Source organism: Berghia stephanieae, chromosome 3 (genome assembly GCF_034508935.2).
Source record: "Berghia stephanieae isolate SIO BIC M18660-M18661 chromosome 3, UCSD_Bste_1.3, whole genome shotgun sequence".
Taxonomy (NCBI): domain Eukaryota; kingdom Metazoa; phylum Mollusca; class Gastropoda; order Nudibranchia; family Aeolidiidae; genus Berghia; species Berghia stephanieae.
This window is the reverse complement of record NC_088362.1, coordinates 13,669,587-13,694,586: the sequence shown is the minus strand read 5'-3', so window position 1 is coordinate 13,694,586 and position 25,000 is coordinate 13,669,587. Positions and strand designations below refer to the sequence as shown.

Below are 25,000 nucleotides of genomic sequence, written 5' to 3'. Positions count from 1 at the left end.
AGCTAATTTTAGGTAATAATTCAACTAAATTTACGGTTTTGTGGTCTTGTTACATGACAAACGCCTTCGGATTTTAACGTTAAGGTCCCTGACTTTATATATTGTCTGTTTTTCATTTTCCTAATTTTGGCCGCTTTTAGGAGCTAATTTCAGCAACTAAATTCAACTAAATGTAACAGATTTTGTGGTCTTGTGGCTTGCTTGACAAACGCATTCCGATTTTAACGTTAAGATCCCTGACTCGAATCCCGCGGCGTAAAGTCGATTTCGAGTCATTGAAAAATACACCTCACTCATAATATTCTCTCACCGCACTAAGATGTAAAATGAATACTTGGTTGGAAAACGTTTTGTTGTCTCTGTCGAAAAAAAATTTAGTATCGCCTTATAATATACAACATGGCACGTCCAACAAGTTAAATATGTTCCTTCTGTCTAGGGACCTCCTTATAAAGGGCTTTGACCACGTTTAGAGGATAATACACTATGAATCTAAGTTTCTTTGATTTTGGTTTTTGTTTTCTTTTTGTTTTTGTTTTTTTTTGGGGGTTTTTTTTTTTCATTTTCCTAATTTTGACCGCTTTTAGGAACTAATTTTAGGAACTAATTCAACTAATTGTACAGATCTGTAGTTCTTGTGGTATGAAAATCGCCTTCGGATTCTAATTTTAAGGTCCCTGACTCCAGTCCCGCGGGGTAAAGTCGAGTTCGAGTCTTTGGAAAATGCACTTCACTCATACTAGTTCGAGTCTTTGGAAAATGCACTTCACTCATACTCATAATATTTTTTTTCACCACACCAAGGTGTAAAATGAGTTCGTAAAAGTTTTCTTGTCTCTGTCGGGGGGAAATGCAGGATCGCCTTAATGAGGTCATGTCTCGTCCTAGGATCCTACATGTTAAATTATGTTCCCATTGGCTCTAAGGGACCCTTGATAACGCGCTGTGATCACTTTAGTGGATAGTGTGCGCCATGCAAAAGCACAAGTTCGTTTCAAAAACACATCTGACCTCATTTTGATGAACGTATTATTCCTCTCGCATTGCAAAGGGCCATTGGTTTTTAGTGACTTCTTTTCAATAAACGCCTCTTTCGTAATCAACACCATGACAACAATTATGATTGCAATAATATATGGTACCATTTCCCGGCCCGGTAAATATCTCGTAGAGTATTGTTGATTTTAAATTTCAAATTGAGATTTATATAGCGCAATATCCACTAAATGTGCTCAAAACGCTTTACAATGGGTCCCTGGTCAACAGCAACATTTAACATATAGGACGGGACATGACGCCTGTTAGACGACATTACAATTTTTCGGACACAGACAACGCTGTTAACGACCAGGTACTCATTTTACACCTGAGTACGGTGAGAGAATGTGAGTAAAGAGCCTTCTCCAAGGACTCAACTATGCGCCGAGTGTAAGAGAGTAAGCCTATGCAAAAGGTTATCTAAGAAATTTGGTGCAAAACTGTCAATTATATATATCAGCAAATGGGTTTAGTGAGTACATAGTGCAGGCATATCAGTTAAGCTTGGTCAGTGCATGACACGTGTGGGCAGTTTTATGTCCAAGCTATTTGAGACGCATGACACGTGTGCGCAGTTTTATGTCCAGGTTACTTGAGACCGTTTGTGTCAAAGTTACTGGACAGGTTATCATGTTGAGTACTATTTAATCAATCATTCTTAAATTGGTTTAGGGGTGTTGAAACAGGTGAAAGGGGCATTTATCAAAATAATGTTATATCATAAAAGGCGGGGTTTAACATCAATATGTAGGAATTGACGTTTCAGGTTTGATTATGATTTGGTCTTACTCTTAGGGGTTGGATTATAGACTGACAGGGAACTGTCAATAACTGCAAGGGGGCGTGGAAACAATGGAACTGTGGGTAAAATTTTGATAGGGATAAAAGAGGATGTTTGGAGGAAAACGAGAGGATTCTGATTCTACTTGACTATGAGCTGCACACTTTAAACCTTTTGTGCTCACCATCTTTTATTTGAATATTTTTGGACATAGAATTTGTTTGGTTGCAATTTGTGAAAATGTAAGTTGGATTGTTAAACATGTTAAACAACGCAATAAAAATCGCTATATAAGATCACAAGCCTTTACATATGTATTTGCTACACCACATATGTATCTAATTTGGTGCCGTGACACTAGGATGTGTTCTTGTGAAGATGTTTTTAAATTAACGAAGTTGGCTAAAATTTTGAATTACTTTATCTTAATATAATGAAACCAGAACAACTACCACAATTAAAAATAATAAAGCAAAATAAATTAAGATCAAAAAATTATAAAAGTATAGGTTATGCTGAAAATTTAGACGAGGATTATATTTTTGTATTTGAGGGAATTTGGGAGTTATCATTTGAAGCTAAATCAGGAGTTATAGGAGTAGGAGACAAAGTTTTTATTCCCGGGGAAAACATAATAGAAGTGGGTACTGTAAAAGAAATAATTAGAGGGATAGAAGTCACTGAATTAAGTTCAACAGAAAGTGAAGGAATTACTTTGAGGGATATTAAAATTGACCATATATATCACGATGAAGTTGGGCCTAGTGAACAAAGGGGTAAATTAAAAATAGAATTAGATGTGGATGTTTCTGTTCTCGAGGAAATAGAAATCAACATGATTTGCTGTAGGAGGGTTTAGTGATTATGTTATTTGGTAACAAGAAATGGCACAATTTTTAGAATTTTTTACAATTAGATGCCCGGGTTGCAATAAAGTTTTTGGGGAAGCAGAATATTTATCAAAAGATAATTTTTTTCATTTTAGTGATACTCAAGGAACCGTAATTATCGATGAGATAAGTGATATTAAACTAGGGCAATATGTTATAGATGAAACGAGTAAGACGGTGTCCATTCATTGCGATAAAGATTTATGTGATGCTGAAATAGGTTATTATTATATAGCTTTAACATTGGAAGAAATAGAGGCATTTGAAGGAAAATATTTAATATACAGCGAGTGTATTGAAAGAATATTGGTAAGAGATAATGAATAAAGAAATAAATAATTATTAACAACGAAAAAAAAAAAAAAAAAAGAATAAAGTCAGAAATGAAAACTATAATAGTGTGTGAGTATTGTAGAGAAATTTTGGATGTTAAGGAACCTTTATATTGGCGTAATAAATTTGAAAGTGTTGATAAAATAATAGCAGTAAGGGATACTACTGAAGACAGAGAATTAGTACATTGTATCAAATGTTTAAAAATAATTGGTTATTGTCGTAGAAACGTTTACACCATATATGAGCGTAATATATCTGTTTCCTTCAAGTTATCTAAAGTTATTTCGAAACACGGTGTCCGAAGGTAAATAAATAAATAAATACAAGGAATTAGTTAAGGGGATATTAATTAAGAAACAAAACAAACAAAAATGGCCGAAAATCCGGTAATTGATGCAGCAACAATAGTACAAAATTTACAATTAACACTAGATCAATTGTCGAGTTCTATCTCAAATCAAGGAGTAGGTCACTTGATAGAACCCTTTGACGGGGCTTCTCACAAATTTGCGGAATGGATTAAGAGTGTTGAAAAATATAGCTTGCTCAATAGTTACAATGATGTAAACCAGATAAAAATTGCGTTAATGACAGCAAAGGGGCCTGTCAGTGATTTTATTGTTCACTGGCAAAAGGATAATTCAAATAATATACAGACTTGGAATGCTTTGAAAGCTGAGTTAGCTGTTCATTTTTCAAATATTACGAGTCCAGAGCAAGCAACAAATCTGTTAAGGCAGATTAAACAAAAGCCCGGTGAGACAATTACTGCATTTAATCAAAGATTGCTTAATCTCGCATCAGAGGCATTTGCAGATGTTAGAATGGATTTAGCAGAAACTAAAACTCTCGTGGAGAGACAGTTAGTAAGCTATTTTGTAGACGGACTGTTAGATGATGGAATGAAATTTAGGATATTGAGAGAAAGTCCACAAACGTTAGATGCAGCTTTGAAAATAGCTATAGGGGAGCAAAATTTAAGAAGAAGATTCGTTTCTCGATTTTCTTCTAATGTGCGTAAAGAAGAGGACATGGAAGTCCAATATATGAAAACAAAAAATAAAGTATGCACAATATGCGGCAGACAGGGACATATTGCTGTTAACTGCAGAAGAAGGGAGATTAATGTTGTGACTAATGACACAAGACATAGAAATCAGCCTATCCGATGTTACTTTTGTAACAAGCTAGGACATATCCAAAGGGATTGCCGAAGTTTGAAAAGTGCTCAAAGGGGCAATTCGATGAATTCAAATTCACAAAGTGGCTACAGTAATTATAATCGACGTGGAAATTCAGGTGGTAATTTTGATCGGAACAAGGAATGGGATAAGCCGAATCGACAAAGTTTTCATGAATTCAACAGAACTTTTAGGACGTTTAATAAACCAAACACAAAAAACTAGAAAACTCTTCAAAGAGCGAAACCGCTTTGGGGAGAAAAAATAATTCTCAATATTCAGTCTACAGTTTAAATGTTTCAAATAACCCAAATTCTTGTCTCGTTAAAATACAACAAGCACAAATAAGAGCGCTTGTAGATACGGGATCAGAACTTAGTATAATTAATCAGAGAGTTTATAACAGCCTTAAGTATAAAACACCATTAAAAAGAAAACGCATAACATTGTGTTCTGCAAATGGTTCTAATCTAAATGTTTTAGGTGAAGTAGAATTAGATTTTAAAATAGCTGGCATTAGGTTAAAACACAGCTTTATCGTAGTTTCAGATTTGAATAGAAGTATAATCCTTGGTAGGGATTTTTTAGTTAAAAATGGTGTTAGATTATATTTTGATCTAGGGAAAATGAGAATACAGAATGCCTATGTTCCGTTAGAAAATGATATTCACGTGTCAGCAGTATCTCGTTTAACAAAAACCATAGAGATAAAACCGAAAACTGTGTATCTAGTAGAGGCTAGGATAAAGAAAAATCCATATTTTGATGAGGAGAAAAGTTATGAAATTATAGAGTTAGACAGGGGATTTATAAGCGAACAGCCAGAAATTAAAATAAGCTCATCAATAATTAGATTGAATAAAAAACGAACATTTCCTCTACAGCTAATAAATCTATCAAATAAATATGTTCGGTTGAAAAGAGGTTGTATCATTGGAAAAATACAAGAGGTGAGCGTGGTTAACGCTATTGATTGTCCTCGATTAAACCCAAAAACCGAAGTTAAGTCGGATGAGGAATTCATTAAACAAATTATAGTAAATGATGAATGTAAGAAGCCAGTGACAGAAATGATTCTCAGAAATAAAAATGTATTTGCGTTTGATGATTCAGATTTACAATGTACTGATCTATTAGAAGCCGACATAGATACAGGTAACCATGACCCCATTAACCTGCGCCCGTATAGAATACCGTTATCACAGAGAGATAATGTTAGTGACACGATAGATGAAATGTTGAGTGCTGGAATTATCAGGCCAAGTTTTAGCCCATGGAATTTTCCGGTAGTTCTAGTAGAAAAGAAAGTAGATGGTTTGGGTAATAAACCGAAACCACGCATGTGCATTGATTTTAGGGCATTAAATAAAATAGTGAGAATAAAAAGTTATCCTATTCCACTGATTGATGATATAATTGGTAATTTAAAAGGTAGTCAGTATTTTTCATTATTTGATTTAAAGTCTGGATTTCATCAAATTTCAATGTGTGAAAGTTCCATTCCGAAAACCTCATTTTCATGTTTTAAAGGTAAATATGAGTTTAACGTTTTACCATTCGGCTTAAAGAACGCACCTTCCATATTTCAACGTATGATAAATAAGTTGTTGATAGGGTATGAACATTTTACAACAGCTTATATAGATGACATATTGATTCATACAAAATCAACACTGGAAGATCATTTATACCATATCCAATTAGTGTTTGATCGGCTTTTACAACATAATTTGAGACTAAAATTATCCAAATGTAGTTTTGCACAATCAGAGACTAAGTATTTAGGCTTTATAATAAACACCAAAGGAGTTAAACCTGATACTGAAAAGGTGAACGCGATTAAATCGTTGAAACCTCCAGCGAGTGTAAAACAAGCACGCAGTTTTTTAGGTTTGACAAGTTGGTACAGGCGTTTCATTCCAAATTTTGCTAAAATAGCCGAGCCGATCATCTCGTTGACAAAGAAATATGCACGTTTTAATTGGGATGAAAACTGTCAAAGAGCATTTGATTATATGAAGGATAGTTTAACTGTGGTTCCATTGCTCGCGTACCCTGATCCAAACAAGCCTTACATTTTGTATACTGATAGTTCAGATACATGTGTAGGTGCAGTTCTAGTACAAAGTTGTGAAGATGAAAAAGAGTGTATACGAGGCATTTCCAGTGAAAAACCAATATACTTTTTAAGTCATAAAATGTCGCAGTCACAAATAAAGTCATATTCAACTTCAGAGAAAGAAGCTTTTGCAATTCATTATGCCCTGAATAAATTACATTATTATTTATATAATGCGAAATTTGTAATAAAAACAGACCACCAGCCTTTAAAATATTTGTTTAGTGCGGAACAGAAAAATAGAAGAATTCAAGCCTGGGCGTTAACTATAAACTCTTATGACTGTGAAATAGAATATTTAAAAGGATCAGAAAATGTATGTGCCGATTTGTTATCTCGATCGCCGCCAGAAAATGAAGATACCACTGTTGAAATCGCAACTTTAAATTCAAATAAATTTAATCCCGAGGAATTTATAGATGTCGAAGTCCATGATGAAAATAATGACGAACGCCCTACGTTACCCGACTTTGATATAAAAGATGAACAACAGAAGGATTCAGATATAGTAGAAATAAAAACAAAATTAACAGATGGAACAGCTGATACTTCTTTATATAATAAATTCATCGTAGTTGATGACATTCTATATTATATTTCACAAGTAGATGAGGATCCAATATTAAGACTGTATGTGCCAAAGCATTTAAAGCAACATGTGATTAAACAGTACCATCATTCAAATGGGCATATGTCAGTAGGAAAAATGTTCGATGCTATAAAATTAAAATATTATTGGCCAAATTTATATAAGGAGTTACATGAGATTCTAGGAGAATGTGTGACATGTAAAGTAAGAAATATGAAACAACAAAAAGCACCGATACAAGATACAGATATCCCACCTTATCCTATGGCAAGCGTCTCTTTAGATTTATCGGGACCTTACAAACAAACGTTGTCAGGAAATAAATATATTGTAACTTTTATAGACAAATATTCAGGTTGGCCGGAGGCATTTCCAGTGCCAGATAAGACGGCTGACAGTATCATAAACCTTTTGCTAGAAGAAATAATACCTAGACATTCATGCTTATTATCAATTACTACAGACAACGGACGAGAGTTTGATAATAAATATTTTAAAGAAACTCTTGAATATTTAAATATTGTTCATATTAAAACAAGTTTCTATCACCCGAAGCAAATAGTAAAGTTGAAAGAAGTCATAGGACTATGCATGACCTATTAGCAAAAAAAATGCAGGAAAATATTGACACATGGGATATACACTTGAATAATATATTGCTAGCAATACGCACTAATGTTTCGAAAACCACAAAAATGTCTCCATTTTTTTTGTTATACCATAGAGACCCAGTACTCCCTCTAGACAATGTGTTAAAACCCAGAAGAAAATACGAAGGTGAGGAATTCCATAAAATCGCGTTAGAAAATCAACATCGTACGTTTATGACACTTGTAAAGAACACGAAAGAAGCGAGGCGTAAACAAAATACAGTCATAAATAAAAACAGAAAGGACGTAACACTTAAAGTAGGAGATCCTGTATATTATCGTAATCATGCTAAATCCAGCAAACTAGAAAATAATTGGCTGACCCATCACATTATAGTTAAACAAACAACACCAGTATCCTTTTTGATAAAAAATCAATTAACTAACAGGATAATAAAAGCACATGCAAATGATCTTAGATTAGCAAATCTTGAATGGCAAATAAAGCCACAACAAGGACGAATATTACGTAAAGCAGCACTTGCAGAATCACCACCGGAGGATAGTGATAACGAAAGTAATGATTCAGACAGTAGTCAAAACACTATCATTTATGATTATAATGAGAGAACTGATATCCCAAAATTAAACGAACCAAATCCAAATTTTGTGAATAATGATAGCGAAAATTTGATTGATAATGAAGAGGAAAATCTAGCTGATGAGGAAGAGATAATGGATTATGAATCCAACCAACCTACCACTATGATAGGTACACCAGCACAAGAAGATAGTATTATGAAAACGTTTAATAAACGTAAAGTCTTGGACGATTCAGATCAATCTGAAGATGGCATTCCTATGTTCGAATTACAAAAACGACTTAGAACAAAAGCTTATAAAAACACAAGGAGCAGAAAAAATGTTCATGAAATCCAGTGTAAAAATAGACCAATTACTAATTCGACTCGCAAAGTCGATGATATTTGCAAAGTTATCAAGACTGTATTGTCAAATATATAAGAAACTACGAATTATAATCAGACTGTATTGTCAAATATATAAGAGACTGAATATTTTATTTTAAAAGGTTTCAAAGTGAATGTAAAGAAAATAATACCGGTTTATAAAATAAGACTGAAAAGTCAGACAGCTGATAATGATTGTGACACAAGCGGTTAGCTTGTAAAGTATCAGTTTTAAAGAAAAATTTAAAAAAAAAAAAAGGAAAATGAGAAGAATATTATTTTCTTAAAGAAAGTACCGATCGGACGAAAGAACGTTGACGAAGCATACAAAAGAATCAAAATTTTTATCTTTTATGTTATGATTTATAACTGTACAGTATTAATGATACCTCTATAAATGTAATATTTATGAAGTTAATATTATGTACTACCAATAACCTTGAGTTATGAATGGTGTGATTTAAGTTGATGTTTGTACTTGTCCACAGGTGGGGCACGAACCATCAGTCGGTGTTCATTACCCTTTACCTTTCCCTGTTTCTAACCAAAGCTATTGTGGTCAAAGAAAATGTTGTGTTTGACAAAGTAAAGGAAATCAGTTCCTCACGAAGTTCATGGATCATAACGCTGGTCCTAAGTTTACAACCGTATGAAGATTTAATTAACGATTTCTCTGAGAAGGCGTCACAGCTAGAAAAATTAGTTTTCGGGGCAATAAAAAGTGACATAGGAAGGATGCAACCACCATATCGGGTTCATTTTGAATTTATCAAACATGAACTGGAGCATATAACAAACATGAAATACGAAATAACAAATAGTTTTCAAAGTTACAAATCTTTAAATCAAAGGAACAAGAGATCATTGCTTCCCTTCGTAGGCAAGGCAATGAGTTTTTTATTTGGTACTACGAGTGAAAGTGATTTAAGAAATATTCGGAAGGCGATGAAAAAGTTGAAACAAAGTCAAAATAAAATCCAACATATTGTTAAAGAAAGTTTGTCTTTCATTAACATGTCGCATGCAGAAATAGTTAAAAATAGAGTGAGAATTAATAAATAAATGTTGGACTTGCTCGACTATATAGACAAGTGAATCAAGGCTACAGTGAATTAAAAACCGATTTGGGAGGTTTTAAAACCTTTGTGAGTGTCTATATACAATTAGACAAAATTGCTAACGACATTCGTGAAATGATGTTAGAAACAATAGCACGTTTGGAAAATCTGCAATTACAGATTGCTGTAGTGTCGATGGGAAAATTATCTCCATCAGTGCTTCCACCAAAGTTACTGATAAATATGTTAGTGGAAATAAAATCTAATTTGCCATTATCATTAACGTTGCCAATAGATCCATTGACACAATTATGGAATTATTACAAAATATTGTCATGTTCAACAAGCTTTGAAGACAATAACCTTTTGATTATGATTTCTGTACCACTAGTAAATAATGGAAGAAAAATGGAAATCTTTGCGGTCCATAATTTACCAATCCCAAATCTTAATATGTTGTCACAAGACACGAACACTTATCAATATAATTCTAAGTTTATGGTTGCAAAATATGAACTAGAAGCTAATGCTATTGCGATCAATAAAGAGAAAACTAAATACGTTTTGTTATCTCGAATTGAAGCAGACACGTGTGCAAAACCTGAATTGCCGTATTGCGAATTCAAAAGTCCGATTTACCCCATTAATGTTAGTAAATTTTGTATTATAGCGTTGTTTTTGGAAAACAAAGAAAATATTAAAAAGTAAAAAGCTTTGTAAGGTAACTGTAAGTTCTAATGAAAACCTTCCACAAGCTAAATATATCTCTCAGGGTCTGTGGATTGTAACGTCAGTATTTCCATTGCGATTTACAATACTTTGCGAAGACAAAACGATTAGTTCATTTACGTTACGTACAAAACCTCCACTTGATGTCGTAAAATTGCCTTTAGGATGCACTGCTAATAGTGATTATGTTACACTTCCCTCATATTACACAATGAACTCCACCATTAATGTACGAGCAAATTTTTCAGCACTCAAAATGAAAATTTCTGGTTCATCCTATACTTTGTGGGAGCCTCTGAACAGGGTGATAAATAAATATAATCAAACATGGGATATAAAGAACTTGGATAACGTTGCTGACATTGACATGTCTAGTTTGATAAATGATATAAATGCAATGAATGAGACCACCATTAGTGAAGGGTTAACTTTGTGGAAATTAGTTGCATTATTAGTAGGAAGTATATTAGCTGTCATAATAATGGTTGGAATAGGCTTGTTAAAACGGGATATAATTGTGCCTAAAGTCTTATCATGGTTAGGAAAGGGATTGAGTAAGCGGGAAAATTCAAGTTTGAACCCAACTGAAGTAATGGCGATGTCAAAACAAGACACACTTGGTGAATCGGAAGTGACTGAAACGCTAATGACGGCGACAACGACAGAGGCAACTCAAACACAGCCACAACAGAGGTCGGGAAATGTCCTAATCCCTTTGGTCTATCCACGGATACCTTGAAATGGAGTAATAATCTCGACAACCACTACGTCATTGATACGTCCAGAATCAACACAATCTACAGACTACAAACTACACAGCAACCTCAATTACATCGTACCTTCCAACTTATACAAATTTGACAGAATTTATAAAATAATATCTGTATCAACACATATTTCTTCCATGAACCATTTTATATTTACATTCTTTATTGAACAATTGGATTACTTGTATTTACTTCTACAACAACAATACCCAACGATGTACGATGTCAATAATTACATAAACGTTCAAGATACGATTGTTTTTACAAAAATGATGTCCAATTGTGAACAATACTACATCCTTCGTATGCAGTGGTGAGCGTATTCAAATTTAAACTTATGTCAATATACAAGTGTGCAGCACCCATATCTACAACTTATAAACATTGAATATTATAATAACGCCTGTCTTAGTATCATTGTAAAGGATAAATTCTATATTTGTATATAAGACAATGCAGGAAAAAGTATCGCAAAACGCCACATGAGCGATTTCCTTGGATTCATTATCGTATGATATTCAACAACCTGCGTTCAAATAACGAAAATATTGTTGACCTTATTCGACCCTACTACATACACTACTAGACTACGTTATTGTTACATCCTTTACCTGGTGTGTGGACTCACATCACCCACCGGAACTCTGCAAGATTACATCATCTACCTGGTGTTTGGACTCGCGTCACCCACCGGTACTCTACAGATTACATCATCTACCTGGTGTGGACTCACATGCCACCTCATCAAAACTCGATCAACAAACACAGACAATTACAACACACGACCTCTGTCGACTACTACACACGAACTCTTTGTCAACACATGGCTGAGTTCACAACTTTCTTTTGACTTGCTGGATAAGTCAAACTTCATTTAAATTCAAGATCTCGCACACAGTTAATCTTGAATTTTTACAATTTCATCTACAATGAGATTCAACGTATACACAAGACAACCACAAATATCTACGAGGAGAATCGACCCAGATGCCGGAGATGAATGGATTACAGCGACGTCACAAGACCAAGAAACAACCCAACAGGTTAAGCATACGTTTGCTACCTGTAGAGTCTTTTTTCGTCCCAATTCAAAAGACTCGAACAAATACAACACACTAATTGCAAAAGTTGGTCACTTTAGTAACAGCCCACAATCACATACTATGTTAGATTTTACTTATTTAGTTATTTACACTGTACTAAATATGAATAAGTCGGACAGACTAATGACTGATTATTTACAAACACTAAATATGTGATGTGAACAAGCCGGACAGACTGTTGTTTGATTATTTATTCAACGCTAAATATTTGAATGTGAAGACATTATTGTGATAATTCTAAGACATTTACAGAGGAAAAAGTTTTTAATTAATTAACAATAAATAAAGTGAATTTATGACACTTGGGCTATGCAGTGACCACAACACACATAACAATGCAACACGTAGACTTGATGCAAACACCTCAACTCTTATAGTTGATATATTTTTTTCATTACATGAAAACTCATTCTTAATGGAGACAATGACTTAATTAACAATTACTGACCATTTTACAAGATGACCATTCTCGAAACGAACGGATTACTAAGAAATGTGACCTCTGATGGATGACCACAAAGAACAATTTGATTTCAATGTAGTTGTAAACTACACCGTCGTGACTTAAAAAGCTTAAAAACTGAAACATCAACAATGAACAATGAATGATAATAACTTCAACTTGAAGTTTAAAAGGATGATAATGTTATTATTATGATTTATTTTTAAATATTTTTTTTATTACTAATTGAAATATAATTCTTCGTATTTGAATCTAGATGTCTATGAAATATTATTTGTACCACATATTATAAGTTGGAATTAATGTAATAATGTTGTTTCAATGGAATCATACAATATAAGGGAATATACAAGGTATTGGTTTTGAGATGACAGTAAATGAGTAGACATACATGGAAGCTGAGATTATCACCCATGTCGTATAGAGTTGAATTTGAGATTGAATAAGATAACGTGAGTATATCACAAATGGAAATTGAACCATCCTTTTTCACGCAATAATATGTATGTGTGATGGGATATGACGAGAATTAAACACTTTTATTGCTATGAAGATGGAATTTAAGGTGAAAAGATACTTTTTCTTTGAATTTTTAAATAAATGATATCTTACTGTCGATGTTGTAATACTTTAAAAAAGTTTAATCGATAAATATAAATGTTTTAATCAATTTTGGTGTTGGTAAATCTAAATTTTAATCTTTTTGATAGATTTGATGTTGTAATTTGAAAGAAAAAAGAATCTATAATCGATATATATCTATTTAGATGTTGTAATCAAATTTGATGTTTGTGAATTTAATACTTTAAAACCTATAATCGATATATATCTATCTAGATGTTGTAATCAAAATTGATGTTTGTGAATTTAATACTTTAAAACCTATAATCGATATATATGAATGTTGTAATCAACTTTGGTGTTTTTGAATTTAAAGTTTAAAGTTGTTAAATGTTTAACTGGTATAAGTATTTGTCATTTTAAAAAATATAGACTATTTCTTACATTTGTTTATTGCATTTTAGTTCGACATTAGATATATATTTAATCTCTTACTGTTATTTTTTTAATTGAAATTGTTTTAAGTCAATTTAAATTCTAAGAAAGGGGCGTATGTAAGAGAGTAAGCCTATGCAAAAGGTTATCTAAGAAATTTGGTGCAAAACTGTCAATTATATATATCAGCAAATGGGTTTAGTGAGTACATAGTGCAGGCATATCAGTTAAGCTTGGTCAGTGCATGACACGTGTGGGCAGTTTTATGTCCAAGCTATTTGAGACGCATGACACGTGTGCGCAGTTTTATGTCCAGGTTACTTGAGACCGTTTGTGTCAAAGTTACTGGACAGGTTATCATGTTGAGTACTATTTAATCAATCATTCTTAAATTGGTTTAGGGGTGTTGAAACAGGTGAAAGGGGCATTTATCAAAATAATGTTATATCATAAAAGGCGGGGTTTAACATCAATATGTAGGAATTGACGTTTCAGGTTTGATTATGATTTGGTCTTACTCTTAGGGGTTGGATTATAGACTGACAGGGAACTGTCAATAACTGCAAGGGGGCGTGGAAACAATGGAACTGTGGGTAAAATTTTGATAGGGATAAAAGAGGATGTTTGGAGGAAAACGAGAGGATTCTGATTCTACTTGACTATGAGCTGCACACTTTAAACCTTTTGTGCTCACCATCTTTTATTTGAATATTTTTGGACATAGAATTTGTTTGGTTGCAATTTGTGAAAATGTAAGTTGGATTGTTAAACATGTTAAACAACGCAATAAAAATCGCTATATAAGATCACAAGCCTTTACATATGTATTTGCTACACCACACGAGCGCGAGGCTCGAACCCTGAACCTTCCGATCCGAAAGCGAGTGCCATACCACAAGACCACATAGCCGCACAATGATGCATATGATTTACAGCTACAATGCGACTGGTAACACATTCAGACGTCGAGTAAACAATATTGACATTGTTGATTGTTTTCAGAGATCGATTTAAGCAACTGTTGTTAGACGCTTAAATTGATTTAGTGAAGTTAATCGATAATTTACTTGATGAATCATAATCATCATTTACTGAGAAAAGAAGAGGAGAGAGAGAGAGAGAGAGAGAGAGAGAGAGAGAGAGAGAGAGAGAGAGAGAGAGAGAGTGAGCGAAAGAGAGATAGAGAAGGGGGGCGGGGGTATGCGGGTTAAAACTGTGTATATATATGTATGACAAAACACGCTGCCTTTGTTTATCCCATCTGTAAACGAGGAGGCCTAAACTAACTCTGTTATTCGTGAAGTGTTTAATTGGTGAATTGTGCAACAATGGGCAAATTCCCCCATCTGGATGACGTCGAGAACACAGTTAAAATTATGTACACGGATCGACTTTAATAGTATGCTGATAACGATGAAAAAAACTGAAAAAGGTTGCTAGAGAAAGACTAAATTTAAATGAAAAGGCCATTCAACCTTGACGACGTAGAGCGGCATGGATGGGTATATAAAGAGTCATATGGAGACATGACTTGTACGTCTCTTTATCTCTTCGTCATTGCTGGATAGATAATATATTATAGATAACACACTTAACAATTGTGTATATATATTTATATATTTATAAATATATAGCTATATAACTACAATAATAATAATAATAATAATAATAATAATAATAATAATAATAATAATAATAATAGTAATAATAATAGTAGTAGTAGTAGTAGTAGTAGTAGTAGTAGTAGTAGTAGTAGTAGTAGTAGTAGTAGTAGTAGTAGTAGTAGTAGTAGTAGTAGTAGTAGTACTAGTAGTAGTAGTAGTAGTATAGTAGTAGTAGTAGTAGTGGTAGTAGTAGTAGTAGTAGTAGTAGTAGTAGTAGTAGTAGTAGTAGTAGTAAGTAGTAGTAGTAGTATAGTAGAAGAAGAAGAAGAAGAAGAAGAAGAAGAAGAAGAAGAAGAAAGAAGAAAAAGAAGAAGAAGAAGAAGAAGATAGTAGTAGTAGTAGTAGTAGTAGTAGTAGTAGTAGTAGTAGTAGTAGTAGTAGTAGTAGTAGTAGTAGTAGTAGTAGTAGTAGTAGTAGCAGAAGAAGAAGAAGAAGAAGTAGTAGTAGTAGTAGTAGTAGTAGTAGTAGTAGTAGTAGTAGTAGTAGTAGTAGTAGTAGTAGTAGTAGTAGTAGTAGTAGTAGTGGTGGTAGTGGAAGAAGTAGTAGTTGTTGTAGTAGTAGTAGTAGCAGCAGCAGCAGCAACTGTTGCAGAAGTGTGGTGGTAGAAAAGAAGTGCTGGAGGCTGTCTTAGATAGAGACATACACTCATCTTAAACAAACAGTATTCCAGACACAAATACACACACAAACACACACACACACACACACACACACATACACACACACACACACTATGTAAAATTAAAAGAACATTGGATTGTTAAACAACAATTTATGAGGTAATGAATAGAATAGATCTTTACGTCAAGGCATAATCGACCGGCCATTAAAAACAGAACGTAACACGACACAGCTAAGCGCTCAATCTTGACAGGAATGCGGTCATAGACGGGTCAATACTTAACGGAGGTCATCCGTTTGTGATCGACCACTTGCTGCTTAAGAGCCCGGGTTTATATGGCCACTGTGACGTGGGGATCCCTACTTGTAATATAATAATAACTTCATGAAGTATTAAATAATAATGAAAAACCCAACAGAAATGTCACCCATCCCTTCATGCTGTCTGTAAGAATATATAACCAAAAAAATGAGATTTTATATAGCGTAATATCCACTAAACGTGCTCAAAGCACGTTGTAGAGGCTCCCCTAGCGAACAGCAACACTAACATGTAGGACGACACAAGACGCCTGTTCGGTAATATTACTTTTTTTTTCGGACAGAGACAACGCTGTTAACGGCCAGGTACTAATTTTACACCTGATTACGGTCTGAAAATCAACCAAGATATGACACTAGAGAGAGAAGTAGGAAGTTTTGTCCAAAAACCTTAATGATAGATATATTATTGGAAAGCAACTGTGGTAGTATGCCTGATGTAACTGCGCAAAAAGTCTGAATGCGTTTTAAAAAAGACACGCCAAATACTTGAAGGAGCTGAAACACTAGATATGTTATTATGACCACAGACCAACACAAACCAAAAAAATCAACACTGCTCGCATGAGGGGACCTGGTCTGATAAAGAACAACTGGAGTCCAGCGAAGAAGATGCTATTATAAGAACGTCAACTGGAAATCGTCGCTAAGTAGGATAGTAAGTCAGACAGACATTAGATCGTTTTTTTTTTTAAGGGAGGCACCCAATTTTACGACATTCAGCACACTAACTGTTGATTGGCATTAATTAGTATGTGGGTTACTCAAGTGTTACCACATTTGTTTACGTATATTATTATTATATTTATGTATGTATCATTGTCGGCATTTTTATACGTCTGTACAAAAATTTCCTTTTGGATGAATAAAGTACATTATTATTATTATTATTATTATTATTATTATTATTATTATTATTATTATTATTATTATTATTATTATTATTATTATTATTATTATTATTATTATTATTATTATTATTATTAAAATCATCATTATTATTATCATTACTTTTATCGCATTTATCTTAATAACCGATTATCTAAAAGTCTTGTTTTCTTTCTCTCTTTTTTACAGCTTCTTTTTATGCTCGTTATCGCTGTTTTAAGCAACACTTAAAGGGCGAGTGAATGAATAATTGAACAAAGACGTTTCAGTCAGAATAGCAAATGTCAAAAAAAAAGAAAACAAAAATCTACTAACAGCCGGAGTTGACACAATGAGGTTAAAAATTCAACCATTTCCTAAATGTCAAAGCCCGTGTCAAGTGTCAAACTTATGACCAAGCCTTGGTCATTTTACGATATAGATAGTATGCGCTAGGCAAAGAAGTTCACAACATTGCCATCCGGAAGTATAACTGGCCAACACACAAAACTGTGCGTAACCATGATCGTTTATAGTCTGGTAAATACAGTTTAGTGAGAATTACTCATAAATGCGGATGGCAAAAAAAAAAAAAACAATAACAAAGACCCGAGTGACGTCAATTTCGAACTATCTATACAACTTATATGGGAGAAATATTTCAGGAAAAGAGCAATGCTATAATATATTCTTACTCTGAATAAAACACGTAGGTAAAATTTTGGTCAGATCAGAAAACTCGTAATGACCCTCATCTTGGCAAAAGCTATCAAACCTGGGACTTAGGGAAGTCTGGCACTGTTACATAAACACCTTTTCAGATCGTTATGTATTGTGACACCACCTCAGGATATTAATCAATAACCTATGAATTCAGGAAGGCCACGCTCTATGGTCTTATCACAAGTGTTATCATTTTCGTTGCTGAGATGACCATAAAATAGATTATTTTAACCATCCCATTAATTATCTCCCTTTTTTCAATAGCGTTGATATTATCTTAAAGGATCCGGAAAGGGGGGAAAGTCCAAGAAAACATTTTTTTTTTATAATCAAAACAATGACGGATTCATTTTAGATTATATCTATGTGACAAATCTCAAAATGTAGGAGAGAACACGATACCGAAAATCAGATTTTATCTTTAACAAATGAAAATCAAAGTGAGTGAGTTTTATTTCGTCAAATTAATTATTTTTTTTAATTTTTCTTATTTTAATCACTTTGATTTAACTCATTTTTTCCATCTATCTATAGATGGTATGAAGTTGACGTTACTCATGTCTTTGTTATTGCTTTTTGCCATCCGCGTTTATGAGTAATTCTCACTAAGCTCAATGAACCAGACTATAAACGTTTAAGGTTACAATTAGTTTTGTGTGTTGGTCCGTTATACTTCCGGGTGGCAATGTTGTGAGCTCCATAGCCAAGTGCATACTATCTCCAGTTATTCCTCCATTATACCAGATTGACGCGACGGGTCAGATATGACACCCGCCTTCTCAAAACGGTTTTATGTCGGGGTGATTTAGACGCTAAAAATTGAGTTTCTAGTCAAAAGATATGAGGCGTGGGATAAGTTTCATGTGTCTTATTGAAGAGTATTAATTAACATAGTCTCATAGTGGGGCAGCGTGGCTCAGTGGGACGGTATTTTCTTCGTACCTGAAAGGTACCGAGTACGAATACCCGCTTAGTTGTATGGCCTCGAGCCGTCTGGGTTATTCCAGTCTTCCCTTGGAATAGACCCTCAAGAAATATTTACCCTATGGGATGAATAATGGGAATTTTATCTTATTTTATTTATTTTTAAAGTGACGAAAATTATAATTTATAATTTCTGTCTATTTTAACATAAAAAATATAAATTCTAGTCCAGCATTACCCCCATATAATAACGTTTAGAGATGAATCACATATTATATTATATATATTATCTGTGTGTGTCTATGTCAATATTGTATTATTGCATTGTTATAAATTTGTAACCAAATAACAAATCGCCACTTTTTTTTAGGACAATAAAGATTTATTATTATTATTTTATGATTACTATTATTATTATTATTATTATTATTATTATTATTATTATTATTATTATTATTATTATTATTATTATTATTATTATTATTATTTATTATTATATTATTCATCATCATTATTATTATTATTATTATTATTATTATTTTTATTATTATTATTATTATTATTATTTATTATTATTATTATTATTATTATTATTATTATTATTATTATTATTATTATTATTATTATTATTATTATTATTATTATATGCATTCCAACAACTACCTTGACCTCCATGTGTAGACAATGAGCTACGTAGATCTATTAAAAATATAAAACGGTTAAAACAAACAAAGGTGGACACACTTGAAAGTGTCTATCTCGTGTGAAGGTCAAATCAACATTAAAAATAGGAATAGCCATATAAACAACAATGGCGACCAGGCGAATACACTGCGCTGTTCTGTTTGACAAAACAAGCAAACCTTCATGTTTTGCTTGATGTATTTGTAGATCAGATGATGGCTTTAAAAACTAAAGGAAACTGACGTGTAGTTGACATTTATTCTAAACACGACGACCTTGTTTGAAACAAGGTGTTGAAGGCCACGGTTTGTCAACAAAGAGAGAAAAGGATGTTATTTTGATGTGTATTTAGAGGGGAGGGGAGGGGTGGTGGTGTTTGGGGTCAGTTTGGGTTTTGATGGAGATATTTAATTTGATGAGGAGAAACTGTTATAATTCGAAATATATTTATTGATAATGCTAGATTCCGTTCAGTATTGATGAATCGATGATGATGATGAAGATGATGATGATGATATTTAAATTGATGTTACTTAATTGTTGTGGGAATTAGATATTGCTTAATTGATTCCATTTAGTATTGATGAATCAATGTTGTTGTTGTAGTTGATGATGATGATGATGATGATGATGATGTTGTTGATGATGATGATGATGATGATGATGATGATGATGATGATGATGATGATGATGATGATGATGATGATGATGATGATGAAGATGAAAATGATGATGATGATAATGATAATGATGGAGGTGGTGGTGGTGGTGCTGAATTTGGGGAATAGATATGACAGGCACAATAATATAATCATATGGATAACCCGTAACAGAGAAGAAGAAAAAAAAAAACCTGCAAACCTCATCCTTTTCACCCCCCGCTTCTAATCCTCAAATAATTTTGAGAATCGTTCGATTTCTGTCCTTATTTTTCCAACAAAAGAATAATCATTGGAGTATGGTTGAGCGATTTATATACATTTTCTGACCAGCTACTTATAGATAGTTCGAAGATGACGTCATCAAGTCTTTGTTATTGTATTTTGCCATCCACGTTTATGAGTAATGCTCACTGAACTGTTTTAGCCCGACTATGGGCAATATTATGAGCTTCTTAGCCAAGCGCATACTATCTATAGATACATGGTATACGCTTGGCTAAGAAGCTCATAACATTTCCATCCGGAAGTATAACGGACCAACACACAAAACTGTATATATCCATGAACGTTTATAGTCAGGTTAATATAGTTCAGTGAGCATTACTCATAAATGTGGATGGCAAAAAACAATAACAAAGACCTGAGTGAGGTCATCTTCGAACTATCTATAGAAACATCATGCCGTCATAATGTAGCCCAAATTTGGAAACAAAGTTATATTGGCGTCCGAACATGTTAGATTTAATTCTCTAGTGTCTGAGGTTTGTCATAAAAATAACGTGAATTTTTTTCTATGTGAGGAACATAAGATAAATGCATACTTTCATCTGTAGACAAAAGAGAGTCAAATATTCCTGCAATGTAAACAAACTGTTGTTGTTGATTTTGGGTGTAATCGACGTGCATACATTTTCAGGTCTGATAACCGAACACAATTAATGGGCTTGATTTAATTAACATTGTTATTATGTAGATTAGTGTGCTTTGGTTTGAGAGTATTTCTCTTACAACAATAACAATAATAATGGCTTGGGTTATCAGACCTGCAAATACGTACACGTCGGGTCCAATCTTCTCGCAAATTTATGTGAGCTGAAAGTGACACTGAAAAATTCTACACATACAAACATTTAAAACTGAACTCTTATAAGTTCAAAAAGGTAGGTATGTCGGTATGCCATTTAAAAATGAAGAAGTGTAAAAATAACTACATAACTACGTGTTTTTTAAACTATAGCTCTCAGCTTCGTTGATTAACATTGAACCCTGTTCATTTAACAGGCTGTAAAATGTTCCTTTAAAAACCTTGAAGGTAGAATTGCATGCACGGTGTTTCGGTCGACAGGCCTGAGGATATTTATAGAGCTATAAATGGTGTTTACGGCCGCGGTCATAAAATATTTTTAAAAGTCAATTGTGTTGTCAGTGTCAGTTGCGCTTTTATATTTATATTCGTAGCGTAGCTGTTACGGACATGAAGAAATATTAAACGACTTCTTCGAACAAAAATAAACTAATGTGTAGGAGGCATGATGGTCTAAATGAATGTGTTGTATCTTTTTTTTCTTTCGATCTATTTTGCTATGAATAGTAAAGAGGGTAGGTAATTCTTATAAAACGTTTGAGAAAGAAGTAAAGGATTGGGAAACGGGAGGGTAGAATATTCGAATTCGAAATTGTGCTTGTTAGAATTCAATTAAGATTTATTGTTTGTCTCTTTGCTTTTTCTAATAACTTTGAACTGTGCACTTAAACTAAATGATGTACTTAAACGTTTACGCACATGCATGTATTGGTTATATTATTGCAGAGACATTATGCCTATCATAAGCATAATATTATATATATCAAGTTGTGCGTTTATGTAAAGGCAAACGAGAAAGATGAATATTTTTTTTTTTAACTTAATTTATCAGACAAAGAATCAAATACATGGCCATGATGAAGAGTTTGATGATATGCAAGAATTGCTATGTGCTATTGCTACTGTAACACGTACTCTCCCCCCCCTCTCTCTCTCTCTCTCTCTCTCTCTCTCTCTCTCTCTCTCTCTCTCTCTTTCTCCCTGGCTATCTATAAATCTAATTATTCATTATCAATTAATCATTATTCCATATTCATGCTAAGGATTTTTTTTTCTTATCGTCTATCTCGAGAACAGACAGAAATAACCCTGGTGAAAGCCGCCATGCAACGCCGGAAAGTGATCAACGGGCAAAATTCATGCTCAAGGGAAAAAAAACAATCTGAATGCCGTCTGTGAATCTCGCGGTTGGAAGTCCAATGCCTCAATGCCTAATCCACTCAATCATCTCGCCCCCTACCTATTATGTTACCACCCCCACCCCCCCCCCCCCTTCCCAACACACACACACACACACACACACACACACAATCATATATATATATATATATATATATATATATATATATATATATATATATATATATATATAGCGAGAGACACAGAGAGACACAGAGAGAGAGATGGAGAGAGAGAGAGAGACATACACATACACACACAACCACACACACACACACATTTACGTCACACAGTAACACAAACGGAAACACACATCGACAAAAATTAGAAAACTGTTCTTTTTTAGCTGTCAGATACATACACTCACACACACACACACACACACACACCTACACACACACTCACACACACACTCACACACACATTCACTCACACACACACCTAAGCACACACACACACACACACACCTACACACACTCGCACTCACACACACACACACACACAGATTCACACAAAAATCAAAGAACTTCTTTTAGATTAGTCCCGGATGCCAAGACTTGTCAGTAAATATAAATACGATGGAATCATTCATGAGGGCCATCTTGCTTTCCCACGATCTTACCTGTATCACCTGAGTCTGATTCAGGATACACACACACACACACACACACAGACACGCACACAGACACGCACACTCTATACAAATATGATGACAAACTGTGTAAGATTTGCAGGTTTAACCTTTTCAATCAGGAATATGAGCAGCCGTTTGAATCGAAGCAGAAAATAGAATTTTGAAAAAAAAAAAACACACAAAAAAAAAAGCGACAACAACAAAACAGACAACACAAAACAAACAAAACAAAAAAATAAGAAAAACAAAAACAAAAAACTCTTTGAGCTGCCATTACGTTTACTAATGGCTGATATCAGTGATGATTATAAAGACAACGACGGTTGTGACGACGACGACGACGATATTGATGGTGATGATAATGAAGATGATGGTGATGATGATGATGATGATGATGATGATGATGATGATGATGATGATGATGATGATGATGATGATGATGATGAATGATGATGATGATGATGATGATGATGATGATGATGATGAAGAGTGAATGAAGTAAGGATAAATGAAGATGAGAGTGATGATGAGATGATGATGAATGATGATGATGATGATGATGATGAGATGATGATGACGACAACGACGACGCGGTCGAATGAAGGAAGGAGGAAGAAGTTGCGCAAGAGGAAAAATTTCGAGTAGGAGAGATAATCAACTATAGCCACGACAAAAAGAATTTTGGAAGAGTTTGAAATTATAATAGATAGAGAAAGAGTAGAGAGAGAGAGAGAGAGAAGAGAGAGAGAGAGTGAGTGGGTGTGAGAGAGAGAGAGAGAGAGAGAGAGAGAGAGAGAGGGGGGGGGGGGGGTTAGCGAATTTCATACTCATGTCATAAGGCTTATAGAAAATAAACTCACGATGAATGACCACAGCAGCTGCTGCAGGCTGTAGAGATTGGATCAAACACAATAAATATGTTATTGTGATCCCTCCAACTACACACTTGCCAAACAAATATTAAGTGAGTTTACTTATTTATTATTATGTACTATTTATCATAATCAGAGTGATACAAAACAAAATCAATCAAACAAAAAATATGTATCTCTATATATAGCACCTATGAAAATCAAAGTGATTTATTATCAGACGTTCTCATATATCATTGTCGTATGAGGAGGAGGGATGGTGGGTAGTGAGTGGCGTTGAAGGTAGTGATGTTGATTCGTTTCTGTATTAAATTATTGTTAGTGTTAGATGTGTCGTAATCCGACGTATGCTCATTTGCAGGTCTGATAAGCCAAAATGTTATGGGCTCTTTGTTGTAATGGAAATACACTTAAATCAACCGCAAAATATTGTCCATTACAATACAACAATGTAAAATAAAACCCACAATAGGTTTCAACAGTCGTGACGTCACTTCCCTCGTAATGACGCATAGTAACTTAGTAACTGGTTCTATCGGAACAATGGCGGACGCTCTTATAAAATACTTCTATGACGAGCATGAAAGCGTATCCAGAGGAGAAAAACATTATAAATCTGATCATGTTTTGACTTTTATACATTCTGATCACGTGACATGTGAAAAGGTTCTAGCCAGCATGAAGAATAAAAAGTACCGATTTTCTTTGTTTAGAACCAAGTTGCTCGTTGCTGGGCGGACGTGACATCAGACTATTGAATCCTATTGCTTTCGACTGTCAGACCTGCGAAAATGTGTGGGTACACCAATGTGTACGAAACACTTATCTGCTTTACATTCAATATAATCAAAGATTACCCATTTCATATCAAGCATGTTCTGGCAAATTTATATATGTTTAGCTTAAGCTTGAGCTTGAGGTTTTATAAAGCGCAATATCCACTAAACGTGCTCAACGCGCTTTACAAGGGGTCCTTTGCCAACAGCAACACTTAACGATATTACAATTTTTTTTCGGACAGTGGCGACGCTGTTAACGACCAGATCTTCATTTTAGGCTCGTTCATTTTATACATAAGTACTGTTTGAGAATGTGAGTAAAAGAGCCTTTTTCAAGGACTCAGCTACGGATCTCTCAGAGCAGGACTCGAACCTAGG

At 33.9% G+C, this 25,000-nt stretch overlaps 1 protein-coding gene across 1 annotated transcript in view; it reads right to left on the bottom strand.

Moving 5' to 3' along the window:
- The window catches only part of LOC144967171 (uncharacterized), a 104,087-nt gene that overhangs the window by 69,079 nt on the left and 10,008 nt on the right, over positions 1-25,000 (bottom strand). The gene's annotated exons all lie outside the window — the stretch shown is intronic.